Source organism: Bos indicus x Bos taurus, chromosome 14 (genome assembly GCF_003369695.1).
Source record: "Bos indicus x Bos taurus breed Angus x Brahman F1 hybrid chromosome 14, Bos_hybrid_MaternalHap_v2.0, whole genome shotgun sequence".
NCBI lineage: Eukaryota > Metazoa > Chordata > Mammalia > Artiodactyla > Bovidae > Bos > Bos indicus x Bos taurus.
This window is the reverse complement of record NC_040089.1, coordinates 56,963,524-56,983,066: the sequence shown is the minus strand read 5'-3', so window position 1 is coordinate 56,983,066 and position 19,543 is coordinate 56,963,524. Positions and strand designations below refer to the sequence as shown.

General features: G+C 41.0%; 1 pseudogene across 1 annotated transcript; it reads right to left on the bottom strand.

The window, feature by feature from the left end:
* Window positions 1–621: 621 nt before the first annotated feature.
* On the bottom strand, window positions 622–1,599 carry LOC113904334 (annotated as a pseudogene). The gene has a single exon (XR_003514489.1). The product of XR_003514489.1 is annotated as an intraflagellar transport protein 27 homolog pseudogene (transcript).
* Between the last annotated feature and the right edge of the window lie 17,944 nt (window positions 1,600–19,543).

Sequence of the window (19,543 nt, the reverse complement as noted above, 5' to 3'; positions counted from 1 at the left end):
CCCTTCCCAACCCAGGGATTGAACTCTCATCTCCTACATCTCCTGCATTGGTGGCTGGATTTTTTACCGCTAGTGCCACCTGGGAAGCATGTCTAACTAAAAGCAGACTGAAAGTGAAAGTGAAAGTCACTCAGTCCTGTCTGACTCATTGTAACCCCATGGACTGTACAGTTCATGGAATTCTCCAGGCCAGAATACTGGAGTGGGTGGCCTTTCCTTTCTCCAGGGGATCTTCCCAACCCAGGGATCAAACCCAGGTCTCCCGCATTGCAGATGGATTCTTTACCAGCTGAGCCACCAGGGAAGCCCAAGAATACTGGAGTGGGTAGCCTATCCCTTCTCCAGGGGATCTTCCTGACCCAGGAATGGAACCGGGGTCTCCTGCATTGCAGGCAGATTCTTTATGAACTGAGCTATGAGGGAAGCCTAAAAGCAGACTATACATGCTAAATACCTGTACTATTATCTGTATGTCTATATTAATTATTTAGCTACTCTTTTTTTTTTTTTTTTTTTTGCTTTTCCATTTTCTCCTTTTATTTAAAGCTGTCGAAATAGACTGGAAGTGCCAGGCAGCTCCATCTTCTCCCATCTTCCGAGGAGACGGAGCCCAGTGTTGGGTTCCACCGCAGGGAACGGTATGGCCAGCCTCTCACACCAGCACCTGGAAAACCTCCAGCTTCTCCCGGTACAGGTGGTGAAACTGCTTGGCCAGGTAGTGGAAAGGGGCTTCATAGTTTTCCATCTCCTTCACGGATGTTTCAAAACATTCCAGGCCTTGGCCCAGTGCCCACGCCTGGGCCTGGGCCACATCCACCACTCGCCTGCCAGCCAGGTCTGTCTTGTTTCCCACTAGCACACCTGGGAGGGTGGTCCCTGGAATCTGAGACCGAGCCTTCTCCAGCCACTTGCTGCAGTTGGTGAAGGACTGCTCGTTGGTCACGTCGTAGACAAGACACAAGACATTGGGACTCTCCCACAGTTTATCCAGCATTTCAGAAAACAGCTCTTTGCCGGCGGAGTCAAAAATGAAGAGTTCCACACTGTCCCCCGTGTCAGGGACTGCCACTGTTTTCACCACCAGATCCACCCCTGTTGTCAGGGTGTAGTTCTTCTGGAAATGGGCCCCGTCGCTGCGGAAGAGCTGTGCCAGGGCGGTCTTGCCCACGGTGGGGTCTCCTGCCAGGATGCATTTGGCTGCGAGCTTCACCATGGTAACCAACCACCTCCACGGACCAGACAAGAGAAGAGCGGCTGCTGGAGGCGTTGGTGGTCCTGCCTGGGAAGGGGAGTAGGGAGAACTGGCGCTCAAGGGGCCAGTGGCCACGGTGGGGACCGGGACAATGGGGCCTGGACCCTTCGGGCAGCCCGTGGGGCGGTATTTGGCGCTAGGGTCCCGGTGGGGCGCGGAGGAGCGCCAGAAGGGGTCAAGTTCTTCAGAAGGCAGCCGGGAAGGTCCCAGGGAGGCGATGCGGCTCCCGAACCCAGTCCAGCCCCCGGCAGTGTGGTTCGGGAACAGTGACCCAGAAATCCTCCGGCCCCCAGCCCCACTGTGGCTGTGATGTCCGAGCAACCACCGCCCGCCTGCCCCGCCTCCTCATCCCCCCCACCCCGCCTCCTCCTTGCTGGCCTATTTAGCTACTCTTATTTGTCATAATGCATTATATCATCTCTACATTGTCTAAGAAATCTGTAAGATCTCTGATGCCTAACTCAACTTCTCTTTCTATTTATCAATGTATGTAAGGAAATGAGCTGATTAATCCCTGGTTTGATTTGACACAATTAACTTGAGCCCAGCCCTGTGCAGGTGTGGTGATTAAGACAGCATCATAGCTCTTTCCTTCTAAGAGAGAAACATGGGACAAGCAAGTATTTACAACAGGCCTTGTAAGCCTAGCAACTAGAATATGTACTTAGAACTGCCACTGCCAGGGTCAAGTCCCAGCAGTCTATAAACAACAAACTTTGTAAGAAACAATGTGTAATGACAGAAGCTTCTAGAATTGTTGTAGGGATGAAGTAAACTGCAGTTACAAAAGAGCCTGCTACATGGTAAGATTCAGTATATGTCGGCTGTTGTTATGAACAGGCGTGATCCCTACCATGAGAGAAGAAACGTAGGTGCAATGTAACTCTATCATCAACTGACATGAAGTATGAAAAGACAAATTCAACTTTAAAAAAATTCTGTAGTCAAAACTGAGTGTGTCTACACTATTTTTGCTCATCTAAACCACTGGTCATGTCTCATTCATTTAGTAAGTACTCACTGACGTTCTGCCAAGTGACCAGCCTGTGCTAGACTGGGCGTGCAGGGTGAGAACAGGTCCTGCATTCATAGCTTGTGGTCCATCTTGGAGAATAACTAGAGGTGACTCACTGCCCAGCAGACTCAGCAGGCACTTGACCATAAGTGGTAAATCTGAGGAGAACTCAGAAACTTCAAGAATAAATGAAACTTTTTTTTTTCGGGATGTGTGAATCTCCCTAAATTCACATGTCACTTAGAACTGGTCAGATTGCTTACCTTGAAATTCAGCCTCTCACCTCATTTCTGCCACTTTCTTGCCACTTAAGAGCTCATATTTAATTTTTATAAGACTTTAAATCTTGAAAGCTAGGTACCATAGAAAGACAATTTAGAATCCGTAATTCTTGTGCAAAATGTGTCATAATTAGCTTACTTACCATCTTACAGACCTAATGCCTTTTTAAGGTGGCCAAGTTCTGACTTCTTGTTCGGTAAAGATTGGTATAAACTATGGAATAAAGATAGAGGCAATGTAATGTAGCTGCAACAGTCCTGGTCTTAGATTTTGAAGGCCTTGTTCTTCCACTCATTTAAGCAGTATTTTTATTAAATATTTATGCTATTTCAGCCTTTTCTGTATCTCTTTGCCTTTCTGGGAATATCACCTTTATCCTCTGTTAGGAAATGGAGATCACCTGACTCCATCCCCAACTACAATGTGGCCATGATCTCAGGTCAGCCATATGAGCCTCTCCATGTCAACAGCCCCAGTGATTGGTCCAGGACGTGATGCAAAATGCTTGCATGAGAGTTAGTACTGTGCTCTGCAGGGAGCTGTTGGCCAGGAGGTCCTTTCTTTTCCCTTGAGTTGTCAATTGGTTACATGTATGCTTGAAGCTGTCAGCAGCCATAGCCCACCTAGAGAGTACCTGATGACAAGCAAGAGGAAAACAGGCAACAAGGTAGAACGTGACTATAAAGAAAAGAGAGAAAATCTGAGTGCTGATGACTTTTTATGGAGGGGATACTCAGGAGTGCAGAAATGTTCTTTACTTTCCATACATGTTTGCAGTTGCTGTCTTAATGTTTTATTTCACTTGGAGGCAAAACAATGAATCTGAGACAACTCAGTGTATCAGTCAACTCAGAGCCTGTCCTCTCCCCTTCCCTTGAGGCTGATTCAGAGGACAGCAGCATCTGTGGTTCCATCAGTTACCGAATCTCCCTATGGCTGGCAACTTCTGAGAAGCCCATGGCTCCATCCTGCTTTCTGTCTACTCAGATCTCTCTTTAACCTTGTCTAGACCATGTAGTCCCTCCAGATTGACCAGCTGCCTCTTGACAACCCTGAAGACCTCTGGAAAAACTGTATATTTCTGACCAGATATGCCAAACAACCTTTCTCACCCTGCTAGTTATACACAATAGTGTCCCAAAGTGCCTCCTGGGGTTTAGATGGATATAATGTCACCAGTGGGCTTCCCTCATGGCTCAGATGGTAAAGAATCTGCCTACAATGCAGAAGACCCAGGTTCAATCCCTGGGTCAGGAATATCCTCAGAAAAGGGAATGGCTACCCACTCCAGTATTCTTGCCTGGAGAATTCCATAGACGAAGCAACCTGGAGAGCTACAGTCCATGGGGTCCCACAACTGAGCGACTAATGCATTCATTTTCACAATGTCGGGGTATCCTTTCTTCTTCAGCCCCAAATGTGGACTTTTCTAACATCTCTCACCAGGGGACATGCTGAAGGTCAGAACACAGCCACCGTCCTTGGTATTTCATGTGCATCTATGCTTGCTTGTCTCCTCTCTACTTGCCTCTCTATCCTGAAAAATGGGATAAGAAAATGAACTTTTACATTGTGGTCTGTTCTTCCCAGATCTGTTCTTTTACATAAGCTTTGTCTTTTGAACAAACAAACAAAATCTAAAGACAGCATCTCTGGCGAGAGTTTCTATGTTTGAAACCTAAAAATCTAGTCTTCTGAACACTCCATCTCCTGAGACAGTGAGTCTGGACTCCCTCCATTCAGCCTGAAATCAGGGAAAAGAAGGAAATTGCTAATAAAGAAAAGCACAAGCGGTTATCTGAGATTTGCTTTAAATTAGTCTAGCAAAGGGTATTAAGATGGGAGGAGTGAGAAAGTATAGGTGAAACAAGATTAGCCATAACTTGATCGTTATTGAAGTTAGGTGATAGCCCACAAGGGTTCAACATACTATTCTTTCCACCATCACGCTACTATTTTCTCTATATGTTCATTGTTGGAACACTTTTTGAAAATAAAGTTTGCAATAAAATTGTTCTTAAAATAAAATGAAAAATCAGTTAATATCAAGATATCCCTCCATTATGCAATGGTGTTCAGCATTTGTTGTCATTGTTCAGTCCCTAGGTCATGTCCAATCCTTTGCAACCCCATGGACTGTAGCTTGCCAGGCCCCTCTGTCCATGGGATTCTCCAGGCAAGAATACTGGAGTGGGTTGTCTTTCCCTTCTCCAGGGGAACCTTCCCAACCCAGGGATCAAACCCGGGTCTCCCACATTGCAGGCAGATTCTTTACCATCTGAGCCACGAGGGAAGCCTATAAAAGGAAAAATTAGTTAATATCAAGATATCCCTACATCATGCAATGATTTTCAGGGTTTACTGTTGCTTTTCAGTCTCCACATCATATCTGATCCTTTGCAACCACATGGACTGCAGCACACCAGTCTTCCCTGTCCTCCACTATCTCCCAGTGTTGGCTCAAACTCATGTCCATTGAGCTGATGATGCTATCCAACCATCTTATCCTCTGTCACTTGATTCTCCTTCTGCCCTCAATCTTTCCCAGCATCAGGGTCTTTTCCAATGATGAGTCAGTTCTTTGCATCGGGTGGCCAAAGTATTGGAATTTCAGCTTCAGCATCAATCCTTCCAATGAATATTTGGCGTTGATTTCCTTCAGGACTGACCAGCTTGATCTCCTTGCTGTCAAAAGGAATTTCAAGAGTCTTCTCCAGAACCACAATTTGAAAATATCAATTCTTTGGTGCTCAGCCTTCTTTATGGTCCAACTCTTACATCCATACATGACTCTTGGAAAAACCATAACTTTTACCATATGGTCATTTGTTGGCAAGATGATGTCTCTGCTTTTTAATATGTTGTCTAGGTTTGTCATAGCTTTTCCTCCAAGGAGTGTCTTCTAATTTCATGGCTGCAGTCACTGTCCACTGTGATTTTGGAGCCCAAGAAAATCTGTTGCTGTTGCCACTTTTTCTCCATCTATTTGCCATGAAGTGATGAGGCCAGATGCCGTGATCTTTGTTATTTTAATGGTGACTTTTAAGCCAGCATTTTAAAAAATTTAATCTATTTATTTTAATTGGAGGCTAATTACTTTACAATATTGTGGTGGTTTTGCCATACATCAACAAGAATCAGCCACGGGTGTACACGTGTCCCACCAATCCTGAACCCCCTTCCCATCTCCCTCTCTATCCCATCCCTCTGGGTTGTCCCAGAGCATCAGCTTTGTGTGTTCTGCTTCATACATCAAACTTGCACTGGTCATCTATTTTACATATGGTGATATACATGTTTCAATGCTATTCTCTCTAGTCATCCCACCCTCTCCTTCTCCCACAGAGATCAAAAATCTGTTCTTTACATCTGTGTCTCTTTTGCTATCTTGTATATAGGGTCGTTGTTGCCATCTTTCTAAATTCTATATATATGCATTAATATACTGTATTGGTGTTTCTCTTTCTGACCTAGTTCACTTTATATAATAGGCTCCAGTTTCATCCACTCAGACGGTAAAGCATCTGCCTGCAATGCAGGAGACCCAGGTTCCATCCCTGGGTCAGGAAGATTCCCTGGAGAAGGAAATGGCAAACCATTCTAGTACTCTTGCCTGAAAAATGCCATGGACTGAGGAGCCTGGTAGGCTACAGTCCACAGGGTCGCAGAGTCGGACATGACTGAGCAAATTCACTTCACATTAGAACTGACTCAAATGTGTTCCTTTTTATAGCTGAGTAATACTCCATTCTGTATATGTACCACAACTTCCTTATCCATTTGCCTGCCTATGGACATCTAGATTGCTTCCATGAACTAGCTATTGTAAACAGTGCTGCAATGAATATTGGGATACATGTGTCTCTTTCAATTTTGGTTACCTTGGTGTGTATGCCCAGCCGTGGGATTGCTGGGTCATATGGCAGTTCTATCTCCAGTTATTTAAGGAATCTCTGCACTGTTCTCCATGGTTTAAGCCAGCTTTTTAACTCTCCTCTTTCACCCTCATCAAGAGGCTCTTTAGCTCCCCTTTGCTTTCTGCCATTAGAGTTAGGTAATGGAAATCTATTAAAGATAGATTCACACTGAAAAATGACTTGATCAGATTTGTAATTTTGAAAGGTTGCTCTGGCTATTATAGAGAGTTTCTCTAGGCATAAAAAATAGAGGGGACATGTGCTGTGGTCTAGATAAATTGAGTAAAGAAGTGATTGAGCTGGAGGGAAGGATCCAGACAAAATAGTATGTCTTACACAGGGAGGATAATGAGAAAGAGGCCCAGTGTTCCTGCCAGGGTTCTATTTGGGTTATAAGGAGAATGGTAGTGCCATTTACCAGTATGGTGAGTTCAGAAGCAGAATCAGGATTGAAGAGTGAGATATTCATCTCAAGCCTTGACTTTGCTATGACATATTTGAGGGGTCCCGGGAGAGCCAGCTAATTCTGTGTTTAGTTCTTGTACATGTGAACTTGTGTGAATAATATAAAATAACTCAAAATATTTTAAATTATAAAGCATCATTAAATATTGTTTTCCAAAAGTTTATAATATGTAATGTGACCCCAGTAAATAAGCAATGATGAAAGGAAAAATATTTAATTGTTTTGGTCTCTATTCCCTGTTTCTGAAAATTCTTCAAATCAGTTTAAAATCACCCACCAATTTTTAGGAATTGGTCCATCAACAAATTCAAGAGAAATAAGATGTGTAAAAATGGGAATCACAGTAACAAACTTGAGAATGAACAGTTGGCAACAAAACAATTTGAAATACAATCAGAAAAAACTCTGGCCAAGCTTATCCAAGAAAGTATATGGATTTTTTTTTTTAATATGTCAATTTCAAACAGTTAGGAAGAGACCAGATGAGTGATAAAATTTGAATGAACACAAGGCTATTGATTTCAGTCAAATAAGACAGAAAATAAAAAGCCTTCACTCAAGATATACAGTATTTTTGCAGATACCAGCAAAGGAAACCCTTACTTGCCCATCTCCTTGTAAATAAAAGGTGGAAACTAAGAAAATAATTCCAAGTTAGGGAGCATTTAATGCACAACACTGACAGCTAACTTTGACACCTGCATTTTTTTTTAATGTGCTTTAGGGTTAGATCTTAAAATCATTCCATTTCCTTCTGATCATCCTTTTAGCTATCAGTCCTCAAAGCTTTTCTTAAGAGTCCTGTGGCCCAAGCTGCACAAGTTTTATTGTTAATATAAGAACTCCTTCTGTCTTTTCTTTAGTAAAGTCCTGACTTTTTTCATAAAGAAACATTGATAATTTATTCCTTGAATTACAAAGCATTTTCCAGCAAGGCAAAGACCCGAGACTCATTCTGTTATACTCAGATGCCCTTACGTTGATTTAACTTCCCAGCATTCTATGTAAGTCTGACCTCTGTCCAACTGGGCCTTTATTTCTCTCATCTTGGGGGTTTATGCAGAGGTCTGGAATGCCACTACTGAGACAGCGTGTCCACAGAATTTCTTAGCAAAGCACTGCCAGAAATACAGAAAATAAACATCTTTGAAAAATAGCCAAGTTGAAGTGCTTCCAGAGTCAACTCTGAATAGTTAAACTCCCGTAAAGCCTGTTAAATATTATAAAAAATCAAGTCATTAATGGCAGTTCAGCTTTCAGATTGCAATATGACTTAGAATTATGAGACCTAAAAGGCAGGTCTTTTAGCAGTGTTATTGGTCCTCACACAGAACAGCCTCCTACTGACTTTGGAGGTGGGAAGAGGGAAGAGGCTGAGAACTCGGTATTGAGGGACTCTCAGGGGGATAAATGTCTAGTTTGGGTTGCTGAGGATTGATAACAAGCTCAGCACCTAATTAAATCTGCTTCGCAAATAGCTCCCAAAGCAGAATCAGTGTCTCTATTTGGAATCAGTGATCACTCTCTGGGGAGTCATCATAAACCAAAAATGATAACTTGGCCTTTTGGAAAATTTCTCCCTGAAGGATGGTAACCCAAAGAGTGATGAAAATCACAAGTTTTATATCAGAGTCCTGGAACGAGGTTATATTTGTCTTATCTGCACAATCATATCTTGCTTAGCTATCAGGCTAGGAATGAACAAAGCCTGGAAAATACTCCGGCTCTAGGGAGAAAGTAATCAGCCTTTTGCACGCCTTAAAGCAGTTCATCCATGAAAACACGCGTCCTAACAATAACAGTGCTCCACCGATACAGGAACTCTTGGAAGGTGCTTCCAAGGCCCTTGGTGCCAACAGAAAAAGCATTCTGTGCCTCTCTATAGGCATGTGAGTATATATTTTTAACCACCTCTTGGGCATTAAGGAATATCTCATTACTTTCCTACCTTTAAATCATATTCAGACATCCAGCTCTAGGGTTCCATGCAGCCTGAATGGCATGAAATTAATTCTCCATCTGTAGTTCCTCTCTCACCAGTTTACCTGCCTGCAAGTCCTCAATTTCTTCTGCAGAGCAAAGAATCCAAAGAAGGCCCCTGGTTAGAACTGAGATGCCCAGTAGAATCCTGAAAGTCAGCTGATTTTGCTACTCCGGGGCTACCTTGGGCACATGATGTTCTGCAGAGTCTTTGTAAGACCAAGTGAATGAGCTTCCCAGGTACACAGAGCACCTTCACAGGTGTGCACATTCAGTTCTCATACCTTTCCCTATCTGGGGCTTCCCTTGGTCTCTGCTCCCCTCTCTCCTCAGAGACATTTAAAGTCAACTCTAAATAAGCTGAGATTTCCAGGAAATACTGAAATATTGAAAGAGAGATTACCTTCCAGAAGCTCCTGGTTTGGGCTCCTTAAGGATAGGAAACACAATTGCTCCTATTACCTTTCCCAGAAAAGAAAGAGATCTCTCTTTGTTTCTCTCTTCTCTTTCTCTCTCTCTCCCCCTTCACATACTCATGCATACTTCAGTTTAAACAACAACAAAAAAAGGTGACATTAGTGTTATTATTCATTTAACAAATGAAGAAATAACTCAGACATGGTTACATATTCACTCAGCTAGGTGCGGCTAGTAATGGAGGCATCTGGACCCAGATGTGTCTGGATCCAAAGCCCATGCTTCTAAAATCTCTTCTGTCAGAAGCAGGAAAGAAGTCAGTATTTCAGAGGATAAATTGTAAGAAGGTTATCATTATTTAATTAAAAAAAAAAATTAAGTGCCTCGTGTTCAGTGTGTCCCCCGAGGCTGCAGTCATCTCAAGTGGAGGCTGAATGGTTGGCCTTCTGGTTCCCTCGCAGGCCTGCTGGCTGGATCCAGTTCCTTGAGGGTTGTTGGCCTGAAGGCCTTAATTACTAGTCATTCCTGGTAAGCCTCTCCACAGCACAGCTCACAATCAGTCAACTGGCTTCTGCCAAATGAACGAGAGAGAGAGAATGAGAGAGAAAACAGGCTGGATGCTGCAGTTGTCTTGTAACCTGCCTTAATCCATTCAGCTGGTATGACAGAGTGCCAGAGACTGAGCAACTCATGAATGGTTAAATTATGGCTCGCAGGTCAGGAGGCTGGAAGTGTGAGATGACAGTGCTGGCATGGCTGGGTGAGGGTCCTCTCTGGGTTGGAGACTCCTCATTGTATCCTCACTTGGTGGCAGGGGCGAGGGTTTTCTTCAGAGCCTCTTTTAGAAGGCACTAGGCCCTCAAGAGGTGTCCATGTTCATGACTTAAACACCTCCCAGAGGCCCCACCTACTAAAACCATCATCTGCAGGGATTTCAACATGTGAATTTGGGGAGAGGATGTAAACATTTAGACTATACCCTAACCTAATCTTGGAGGTAACATCTTATTATTTTTGCTATATTCCATTCATTAGAAGCAAATCTCTAGGCCCAGTCCACATGCAAAGGGGAGGGAATTACACAAAATGGTGAACACCAGAAGGGAAGGGGTCATTGTGGGTATCTTACAGACTGCCTATCGCACCTGCAGATATGATTTATTGCTAGGCTGAGCAGACTATTTAAATTCAAACCTTTAGCCTTATTACTTGCTAGCTATGTAATCTTCAATAAGTTACTTAATTACTTTGATCTTCAGTTTCCTCATCTGTAGAATGGAGCTATGAATGGTACCTACTGATCTCAAGGAGTCAACATGGATTAAATGACTAATACATAATTAAAACCTAAATGAATGCCTGGCATATGGTAAATATTCAGTGAATTTTGTAAATCCACTACACTTCAGTTAAAAATTATCAGATATAAAATAGCTTTCCTGGGTAATAATATATATTCAAAAGAGAAGGCTTTTTATTTTTAACTTCTGAAAATTATGTAACATAAAGTGGTCACAAAGGAAACCAAGGCCATAACCATTCTTGAAAAAGTTGAAAAAAACTTCATCTATGTTGACACTAAACATTTTTCTCAATGTAGCAGAATTTCAAACAACTAAAACACAATCTAAGAAAAAGGAATACTTTTATTACGGTATCACTCTCATAGTCTACTTTTTATCCTGATTTCATAGATATATTACTACTCAAATGAGAATATGTACTGTCCTCTGGGAAGTGGGGTGGAGCAACATTTGACTAATGTTGCTTTGTCATTTGCATCTCAGATCTGAACCCTTCCCCACCCTTTGTTGTAGACACCACCACCTGTACACACAGACACACAGACAGACATGCAATCAGAACCACACAGAGACATATACTCAGACTCAGTTCTTGGATATAATTATTAGTTACATCCAAAATTAACTGGAATTTCATAAAAATGCTTACCAATAAATGTGTCCAGTTAATGAGATTTTACCTGAACTCCTCCTATATTCCCCAACCTAAACTGGGGAGTGACCTTGGTTCTCTCTCTTTCTCACTCCCCCATCTGATCCCTCACTCTTCTCTATCCAGCCCTCCTTGGTCACTTCTTTCTACCCTAAATGCAGCTGCTTTAATTTACGCCTTCATCAATGCTCAAAGCAAAGGTGAATTCCTTTTAGAGAGGAAGAGTGTTTCTCACTCCGGCTCCTTTTCCCACTTTGCCACCGCAGATCAGCTCTGTACTGTAACCCACAAAGTTGTTTATGAAAATTGCCCACAGCTCGCATTTTTGCCAGGTCAGATCTAGTCCCTAGAGACAGGCTGAGCCAGGAACCATGCAGCCCTCCTCGTTTCTTTTTTCTCTGTCCCCATCTCCTGAGACCAGCCCCAAACTTCCCGTTTGAGGAGAGCTAAATTGCTTCATACAGAGATTGCTGGTGGTGGGGTGAGGGAAGAGCCAGCCATTCATTCATTTACCATTTCCAACTATGAATTCTAGTTCAGATTCAACTGAAACACCTTCTGGCAAAGAAACGTCTTACTATGCAAAGGTTTTGTGTGTGTCTGTGTCTGTATGCTAAATCACTTCAGTCATGTCCAACTCTGTGCAGCCATATGAGATGCAGTCACCAGGCTCCTCTGTCCATGGAATTCTTTAGGCAAGAATACTGGAGTGGGTTGCCGTGCTCTTCTCCAAGGGATCTTCCAGACTCAGGGATCGAACCCACATCTTGTATGTCTTCTGCATTGGCAGGTAGGTTCTTTACCACTAGTGCCACTTGGGAGCCCCACTATGCAAATGTGCTACCCTGAGAAGCGTAGGATATCAAAACACTTTTTGTGTATTTAACATGGGAATACTGGTTGAGAGAAAGGTCCTTCACGCTGGGACTTGAGATAGGCTTTATGGAAGTAGGGCATCTGACTACTTAAGCCTAAGTCAGGTAGCAGTGCCCCAAAAAGGCATAGACAGATTGAGCCCAGAGTGGAGGTGCTGGGCTGCTGAGAAGTAGCATGAGGATCGAGGGTGCTTGATTCCAGTCATTTCTGGAACTGTGAGGAAGATGACAGCATTCTCTCAGTAGTTCACACAGTGGGGTACCTCCAGAGTCAGGCTCTGCAGCTAGGTCATGTCCCCCAGCTCTTACCCATTCTTATTTCAGATCAGGTCCAGCTTTCCTTTTCCCTTCCCTAATATGTGTCCTGCCTCTGCCATGAACAGATTATGTTGCCTTCTTGTCAAGCCACTAGACGTGACAGATCTTCCTGAGAGATGGACCAGAGCAAGTGAAGACAAATGAATGACTTTCACTCTATCCTGGAACAGAGGCTCAGACATTCTTAGAAGTCAGGCAATCTGAACATAATTTATAACAGGAATCTCATATTTTGTCTTTTAAGCATCCTGTTCTTTTGTCTTTTGTTAGCTACTCTCCTATTTTATTTTGGGGAACCAACCCCCCACAATTTCATTTCATGTGATTCTAATGAGACTGATTCTACCCCTGCCGTCAGTGGTAGGTATGATTTATCACCAGTCCCAGAAGAAGCAACTGAGACTATCCCACCTGCATGGCTCAGGGGTTGGCTAAGGGTGGACATTTGGCCCAAGTCAAACCAAACACACCAAATCTGGGGACCCTTGCTGGGGACTTTAGGAAGGAGCAACTCTCTTTCTTCTAGGGTTGCTAATCAGGCAGGATATAATCCTGAAACTTCTGGAGTCTACATTGCTTCCACATAGAGGCAGCCTGCCTTAGGATGGGCAAAGACAGAGAGAAGCAGAGTTGTGGTTGGAAAAAATATCATTTCTATGGACATTGTTTAATTACCTGGATTCAGCCACACTGGAACTTTTCAGTTAAATAAACCAGGGTATTCTCCTTAGAGCCTAAGACAATTTATGATGAATTACTGTCCCATACAACCCAAAGCAACCAAGTCACCTTCTACAACTTCACTGGCAGGAGGCTATTAGCCCTCACTTTAATCATGCCAGATGAACAGTCTTCGTTTTTCACCAGGGCTCTGGGTTTAAGTCTCTGATTCTCAGTTCTTTGTACTGAGCAAAATCTGCTATCTTTATCTTAGTCCCATTACTAATGTTTCATGTATTTATTCATTATGTATCTTGTTCAATTAGGGAACAATAAGTAGAAGAGTCCTGAGGTGGGTTTGAACTTTGTACTGAAAGAACAGCAAAACCCAATGTGTCAGGCCCCTAATGAGTGAGCAGCATGGTGGTGCCTATGATGTCAGATGGATTGAAGGCTATGAGAACAATGAGAGACCTCAGGAGCTATTTTAATATGTGAGAATAATGTGATTTGAGTTATAATAGTTAAAAGATCCCAAATTCTATCTGTGGAAACACTAGGGAAAGGCAAATTTCTATGCCAACTTCAGAAACTTGAAGTCACTTAAGTTCCCCATAATTTTTCTCTTTTCTAACATGGGTATCTCCAGCTTATTCAACTATGTTTAATTTGGCAGGGTTTCAAGCTCTACAACAACATGACGTCATTTCATGACTCATTCTACTTTATCAACGGGCCTCCTAAAAGACAATTTTCAAGCTGATATTGATTGATTTAATTAATTAAGAGTTAATTAATTTACTCTTAATTAATTAAATTAATACCAGAGGAAGATATATTCTTTTTAATTAAGTCAATTTCTAGTTAAAGTTATTTTGTGAGAGAAAAAACAGACATCTTTTTTTTTTTTTGAGTGGATTAAAGAATCCTGGAAGGTCTTCACAAGCCAGACAAATAAGAACATAAAGATCGATCTCATCCAACATTTGTATAAACAAAATGAGATAAGAAAAACAGGGATTTAGCTTAAACAAATGACCAGATTTTATTTGGAATCATCAGCCCAGTAGGGGATTAGTCAATGTGTGGTCTCCATGGAGGAATGCCTTTAAGAAGTACATCTCTAAAGCCAGTTTTAACAAGTCCTAGGAAATATTTGATTAAAAAAAAATCCTAATTTTAAAAAGATCAGAATGAGGTTTAGGTGGCATACTACTTATAGGTGGGCAGAAAAAAACTTGGTTAATTTAAGCAGATCAATGGCAGTTAACTCTTTGGAAAGTTACCCAATTGTTTCTGGATGTTTGTTTCCAATTAACAGTGAGATCACTAAAGCTGTCTACTTCATTTATTAATGTTTACGCTCAACTCTTCCAGTAAAGTATGTGTTACTGTTTTTAGATTTATCGTTAAGTATAAATGGGTGCTGATTTCTCCTGTGGAAAGCCTCACAACTCAGTGGACCAACATACCACACACAGCCCACCTGATAGAAAGTGGCCTGTGAGAAGGAGACAAAGCTCCCTGTGAGAAGATTTTTCGTAAATAACCTTGCAAACCCTGCTTTCATAATGTAGCATTAAATTCCACATCTGGTTGGTGAAAGTAAAAGGATGATTTCGTAGAAGCAATATATTCTGACCAAATTTTCAGAATTTGGTCTTCACTTGAAGGGAAATTGTGGAGCCTATTCCAGCAGCTAGAGTTAGGGCTACTGGTGGCTCAAATGTAAACTAGAAAAAAAGACAGACACAAATCCACACTAGGCTTCCTGGCTTAACAAAAGGACCTTCAGTCTCTTTTAGACCTTACTTTGTTAACTATTGCCAAAATAACTGTGTAACAAACCACTCCAAAACTGAGTAGATTACAATAATAGCTATTTATTATTTCTCATGAATCTGCAAGTTCCCTGGCCAGTTCTGCTGACATGGCCAGTCTTGCTTTATCTCAGCTGGATTTACAATTTATCTTCAGTCAGCACCAGATTGCCTGACGGCTGGCTGGTCTAGTGTAATCTTGGCTGGATCAACTCATTTCTGCCCCATATGGTCTCTCAGCCCCCAGTACATCAGCCAAGGCTTGATCTCACGGTGGAGGCAGGTGTCCAATAGAGCAGAAGCTACATGTCCTCTTGAGATCCATGCTTGAACATGGCACAGCATCTCTTCTGCCAATTCTATCAGCTAAAGCAAGCTACAAAGTCAGCCTAAAATCAAGAGGAGAGAACAGACTCTGACTCTTGATGGGAGAAGTTTCAGAGTCACATTGCAAGAGAAATGGATGTGAGGTGGAGATTTAGGGCCACACCTGCAATCAATCTACCACATATTCCATCAATAGTCTGCTACAACTGGCTAGAGTCCATAAAACTTGACTTTGCTAGACGATTGGATAAGTAATAGACAACATTTTTTTTTCCCTCTTTGATTTTTTTCCCCAGTGTTATTGAGAAAGGATTGACATATATAAGTTTAAGGTAGACAGCACAATGGTTTGATTTGCATATATTGTGAAGTGATTGCCATAATAGGTCTAGTTAACATCTGTCATCTCATATACATACAATGAAGAGAAAAGAAAATATTCTCCTGGTGATGAGAACTCTTAGGATTTACTCTCTTAACAACTTTCTGGTATAACTACAGTGATATTAGCTATTGGCATCATGTTGTACGTTACACCCCTAGTACTTATCTTACAATTGAAAATTTGTACCTTTTGACCTCTGTTTTCTAATTCCCCCTTCAATCATTCCCAACCTCTGGTAATCACATGTCTGATCTCTCTTACTAGGAGTTTGGTGGGGAGTTTTTTGGTTTTGATTTTAGATTCAACATATAAGTGAGATCACATAGTATGTCTTTTACTGATTTATCTCACTTAGCATAATGTCTTCAAGGTCTGTCTTTGTTGTCACAAATAGCAATTTTTCATTTTTTTCTATGGCACACACACAACTTCTTTTTTTAATTGAAGAATAGTTGGTTTACAATGTTGTATTAGTTTCTGCTGTACAGCAAAGTGATTCAGTATAGATATACATATGTATACATCTTATGTACACATTCTTTTTTATATAAAATATTCACTTTACTGAAAAAGGAAAGAGTAGCAAGTTTTTACTTTAATTACTACCTAGTGTTTCAACATCAATTAATACTATATAATAAAAGTTAAAGAGACAGAACATAATACAAATGTAGAAAATAAGGGGAATAGGGAATAGAAACATAATCATCTTGTCTGATTGCTTTTCCTCAGTCATTCCAGAAGGCTAGTATCAAAAGAGAAACACAAATGGAGTTCAGATTTCAAGGAAAAGTGTAAGAACGCATTAGAAAACTTTAATGGATATGTTTTTAAAAAACATTTTTTAACTTTGTAAAACAATCTAATAAAATTGAGGGGGGTAACATTTTCATAACTGATGAATCAATCTCTGGTACAAAGCTCTTACGGACACAATCTAATTAAAAACTGAGAATAAATACAAAACAGAAGCAAAGAATAATGAACATATACAGTAATTTATTGGTGAAGCTCAGTGAAGCAGGGAAGCTAAGAAATCATGAGACTTCTGAAGGGAAGAAATAGTAGTTCTAAAAGTGCTTAAATAAAAATCTGAGAGTCGAGTTAAAAGACCTCTGAAAGAAGATCAAGTTTGAAAGGTAAAATATTTCTTTGAATAGAATATTTACCTTGAAAGGTAACATATTTTTCTGTTTCCATAAAATTATATTTCCCATTTCCATAAAGTATTTTTTATTTTAAAGAAAGAACATCATATTTTACATTTCATTGCCTTAATAATATGTGACAGTGATCTATGCCTGCTTAGCATTGTATAAACTTGTTTATAAAATGGTTTATCTTCTTCCTGAAACATCACGAATGTCAGTCTGCAGTGGGACTTGGAATCACCTACAACAATTTGTAAGACTGAACAATGTGTGAAAAAGATACTGCATGCCCATCTTTTCTTTTTTAATGGAAAAGAAAATTCCCTGATGACAGCCTCTTTTAAATTTGGCACCTCTCCTTCTGTGGTCCAGACATGATTAGCCTGTGATGATGGGATGAAATATTATAGTTTATATTATTTTAATTAAACATAAAGCCATTTAGAATATTCCAACATTTGTAATAGCAAAACTCTAACAATGATTTAAGCACCCATGAACCCTTAATCCAGCTTAAAAAAACCAGAACATCTCTGGTCTCCCATGATTCCATTCTCTTCCAACTCTCCAGCCCTTAGAAGTAACCAGAACCCTAAATACTGTCATTCTTTCTAATCTTACCACATATGTATACATTCTTTTTTATATTCTTTTCCATTATTACTTATCACCAGATATCAATATAATTATCTGTGCTATACAGTAGGACCTCATTGTTTATCCATTCTATATATAATAGTTTGCATCTGCTAATCCCAAATTCCCAATCCATCCCTTTCCCCCACCCCCTTCCCCTTGGCAATCACAAGTCTGTTCTCTAGGACTATGAGTCTGTTTGTTTCATAGACAGATTCTTTTGTATCATGTTTTAGATTCTACATATAAGTGATATCAGATGGTATTTCTCTTTCTCATTTGCCTCACTTAGAATGATAATCTCCAAGTCCATCTGTGTTGATGCCAATGCATTATTTCATTCTTTTATATGGATGCATAGTACTCCCTTGTATATATGTGCCACATCTTTATCTACTCATTTGTCAATAGATATTTAGGTGGTTTCCATGTCTTGGCTATTGTGAACAGTGCTGCTATAAACAAAAGAGTGTATGTATCTTTTCAAATTATAGTTTTGTCTGGATACGTGTCCAGGAGTGGGACTGTTGTATCATATGGCAACTCTGTGTTTAGTTTTCTGAGGAACTGCCTTACTTTTCTCTATAGTGGCTGCACTAATTTACATTCCCACTAACACTGTAGGAGGATTCCCTTGTCTCTAAACCCTCTCCAGGATTTGTTACTTGTAGACTTTTTAATGATGGCCATTCTGACAGGTGTAAAGTGGTACCTCATTATAGCTTTGATTTGCATTTCTCTAATAATTAGCAATGTTGAGCATCTTTTCACGTGCCTTTTGAGCACCTTTTCACAAGGCCATCTGTATGTTCTCAATGGAGAAATGTTTATTTAGGTCTTCTCTCCATTTGTGATTGGGTTGTTTCTTTCTTTTTTTATGTTAAGCTGTATGAACTGCTTCTCAGATGGTGCAGAGGTAAAGAATAGGCTTGCTAATGCAGGAAACAGGAGACGCAGGTTTGATCCCTGGGTCAGAAAGTTCCCTGGAGAACGAAATGGCAACCTACTCCAGTATTGTTGCCTGGAGAATTCTCTGGACAGGGGAGCCTGGTGGGCCACAGTCCACGGAGCCTCAAAGAATCAGACACAACTGAGCAACTGAGCACGCATGAACATGCACGCGTGTGTGAATTATTTGTATATTTTGGAAATCAAGCCCTTGTCTGTTGCATCATTTGCAAATATTTTCTCTCGGTCTACATGTTGTGTTTTCATTTTATTTATAGTTTTCTTTGCTGTGCAGAAGCCTATAAGTTTGTTTACATCCCATTTGTTCATTTTTGCTTTTATTTCTATTGCCTTGGGAGACTGACTTAAACTGATGAAAACCTTGGTACAGTTGATGCCAGAGAATGTTTTGCCTGTGTTGTCTACTAGGAACTTTATTGTGTCCTCTCTTATATTTAAGTCTTTAAGACATTTTGAGTTTATTTTTGTGGATGGTGTGAGGGTGTGTTCTAATTTCATTGATTTACATGTGGCTGTCCAACTTTCCCAGAATAACTTGATCAAGAGACTGTCTTTTCCCCACTGTATAGTCTTGCCTCTTTTGTCAAAGATTAATTGACTGTAAGTACTGTGCTGTGCTGTGCTTAGTCGCTCAGTCATGTCCGACTCTTTGTGACCCCCATGGACTATAGGCCACCAGGCTCCTCTTTAATGGCAATTCTTCAGGCAAGAATACTGGAGTGGGTTGCCATGCCCTCCTCCAGGGGATCTTCCCAACCCAGGGATTGAACCCAAGTCTCCCTCATTCCAGGTAGATTATTTACCAGCTGAGCTACCAGGGAAGCCCTTGTCTGTAGGTTTGTGGGTTTATTTCTGGGTTCTCTATTTTGTTCCATTGATCCAAATGTCTGTTTTCACACAACTTCTTTATCCATTTATCCATCATTAGACACAAGTAGTTTCCATGTCTTGGCTATTGTAAATAATAGTGCTATGAATGTGAGGGTGGTGCAGATAAGGCTAACATCTTATTTGCCATAATTGAGTCAACAAATATTTTTGGAACAAATACTATGTGCTCTGGGATTACAATGATTAGCAAAAATAGACATGATCCTTGTTTTCAGAGAAGCTACAG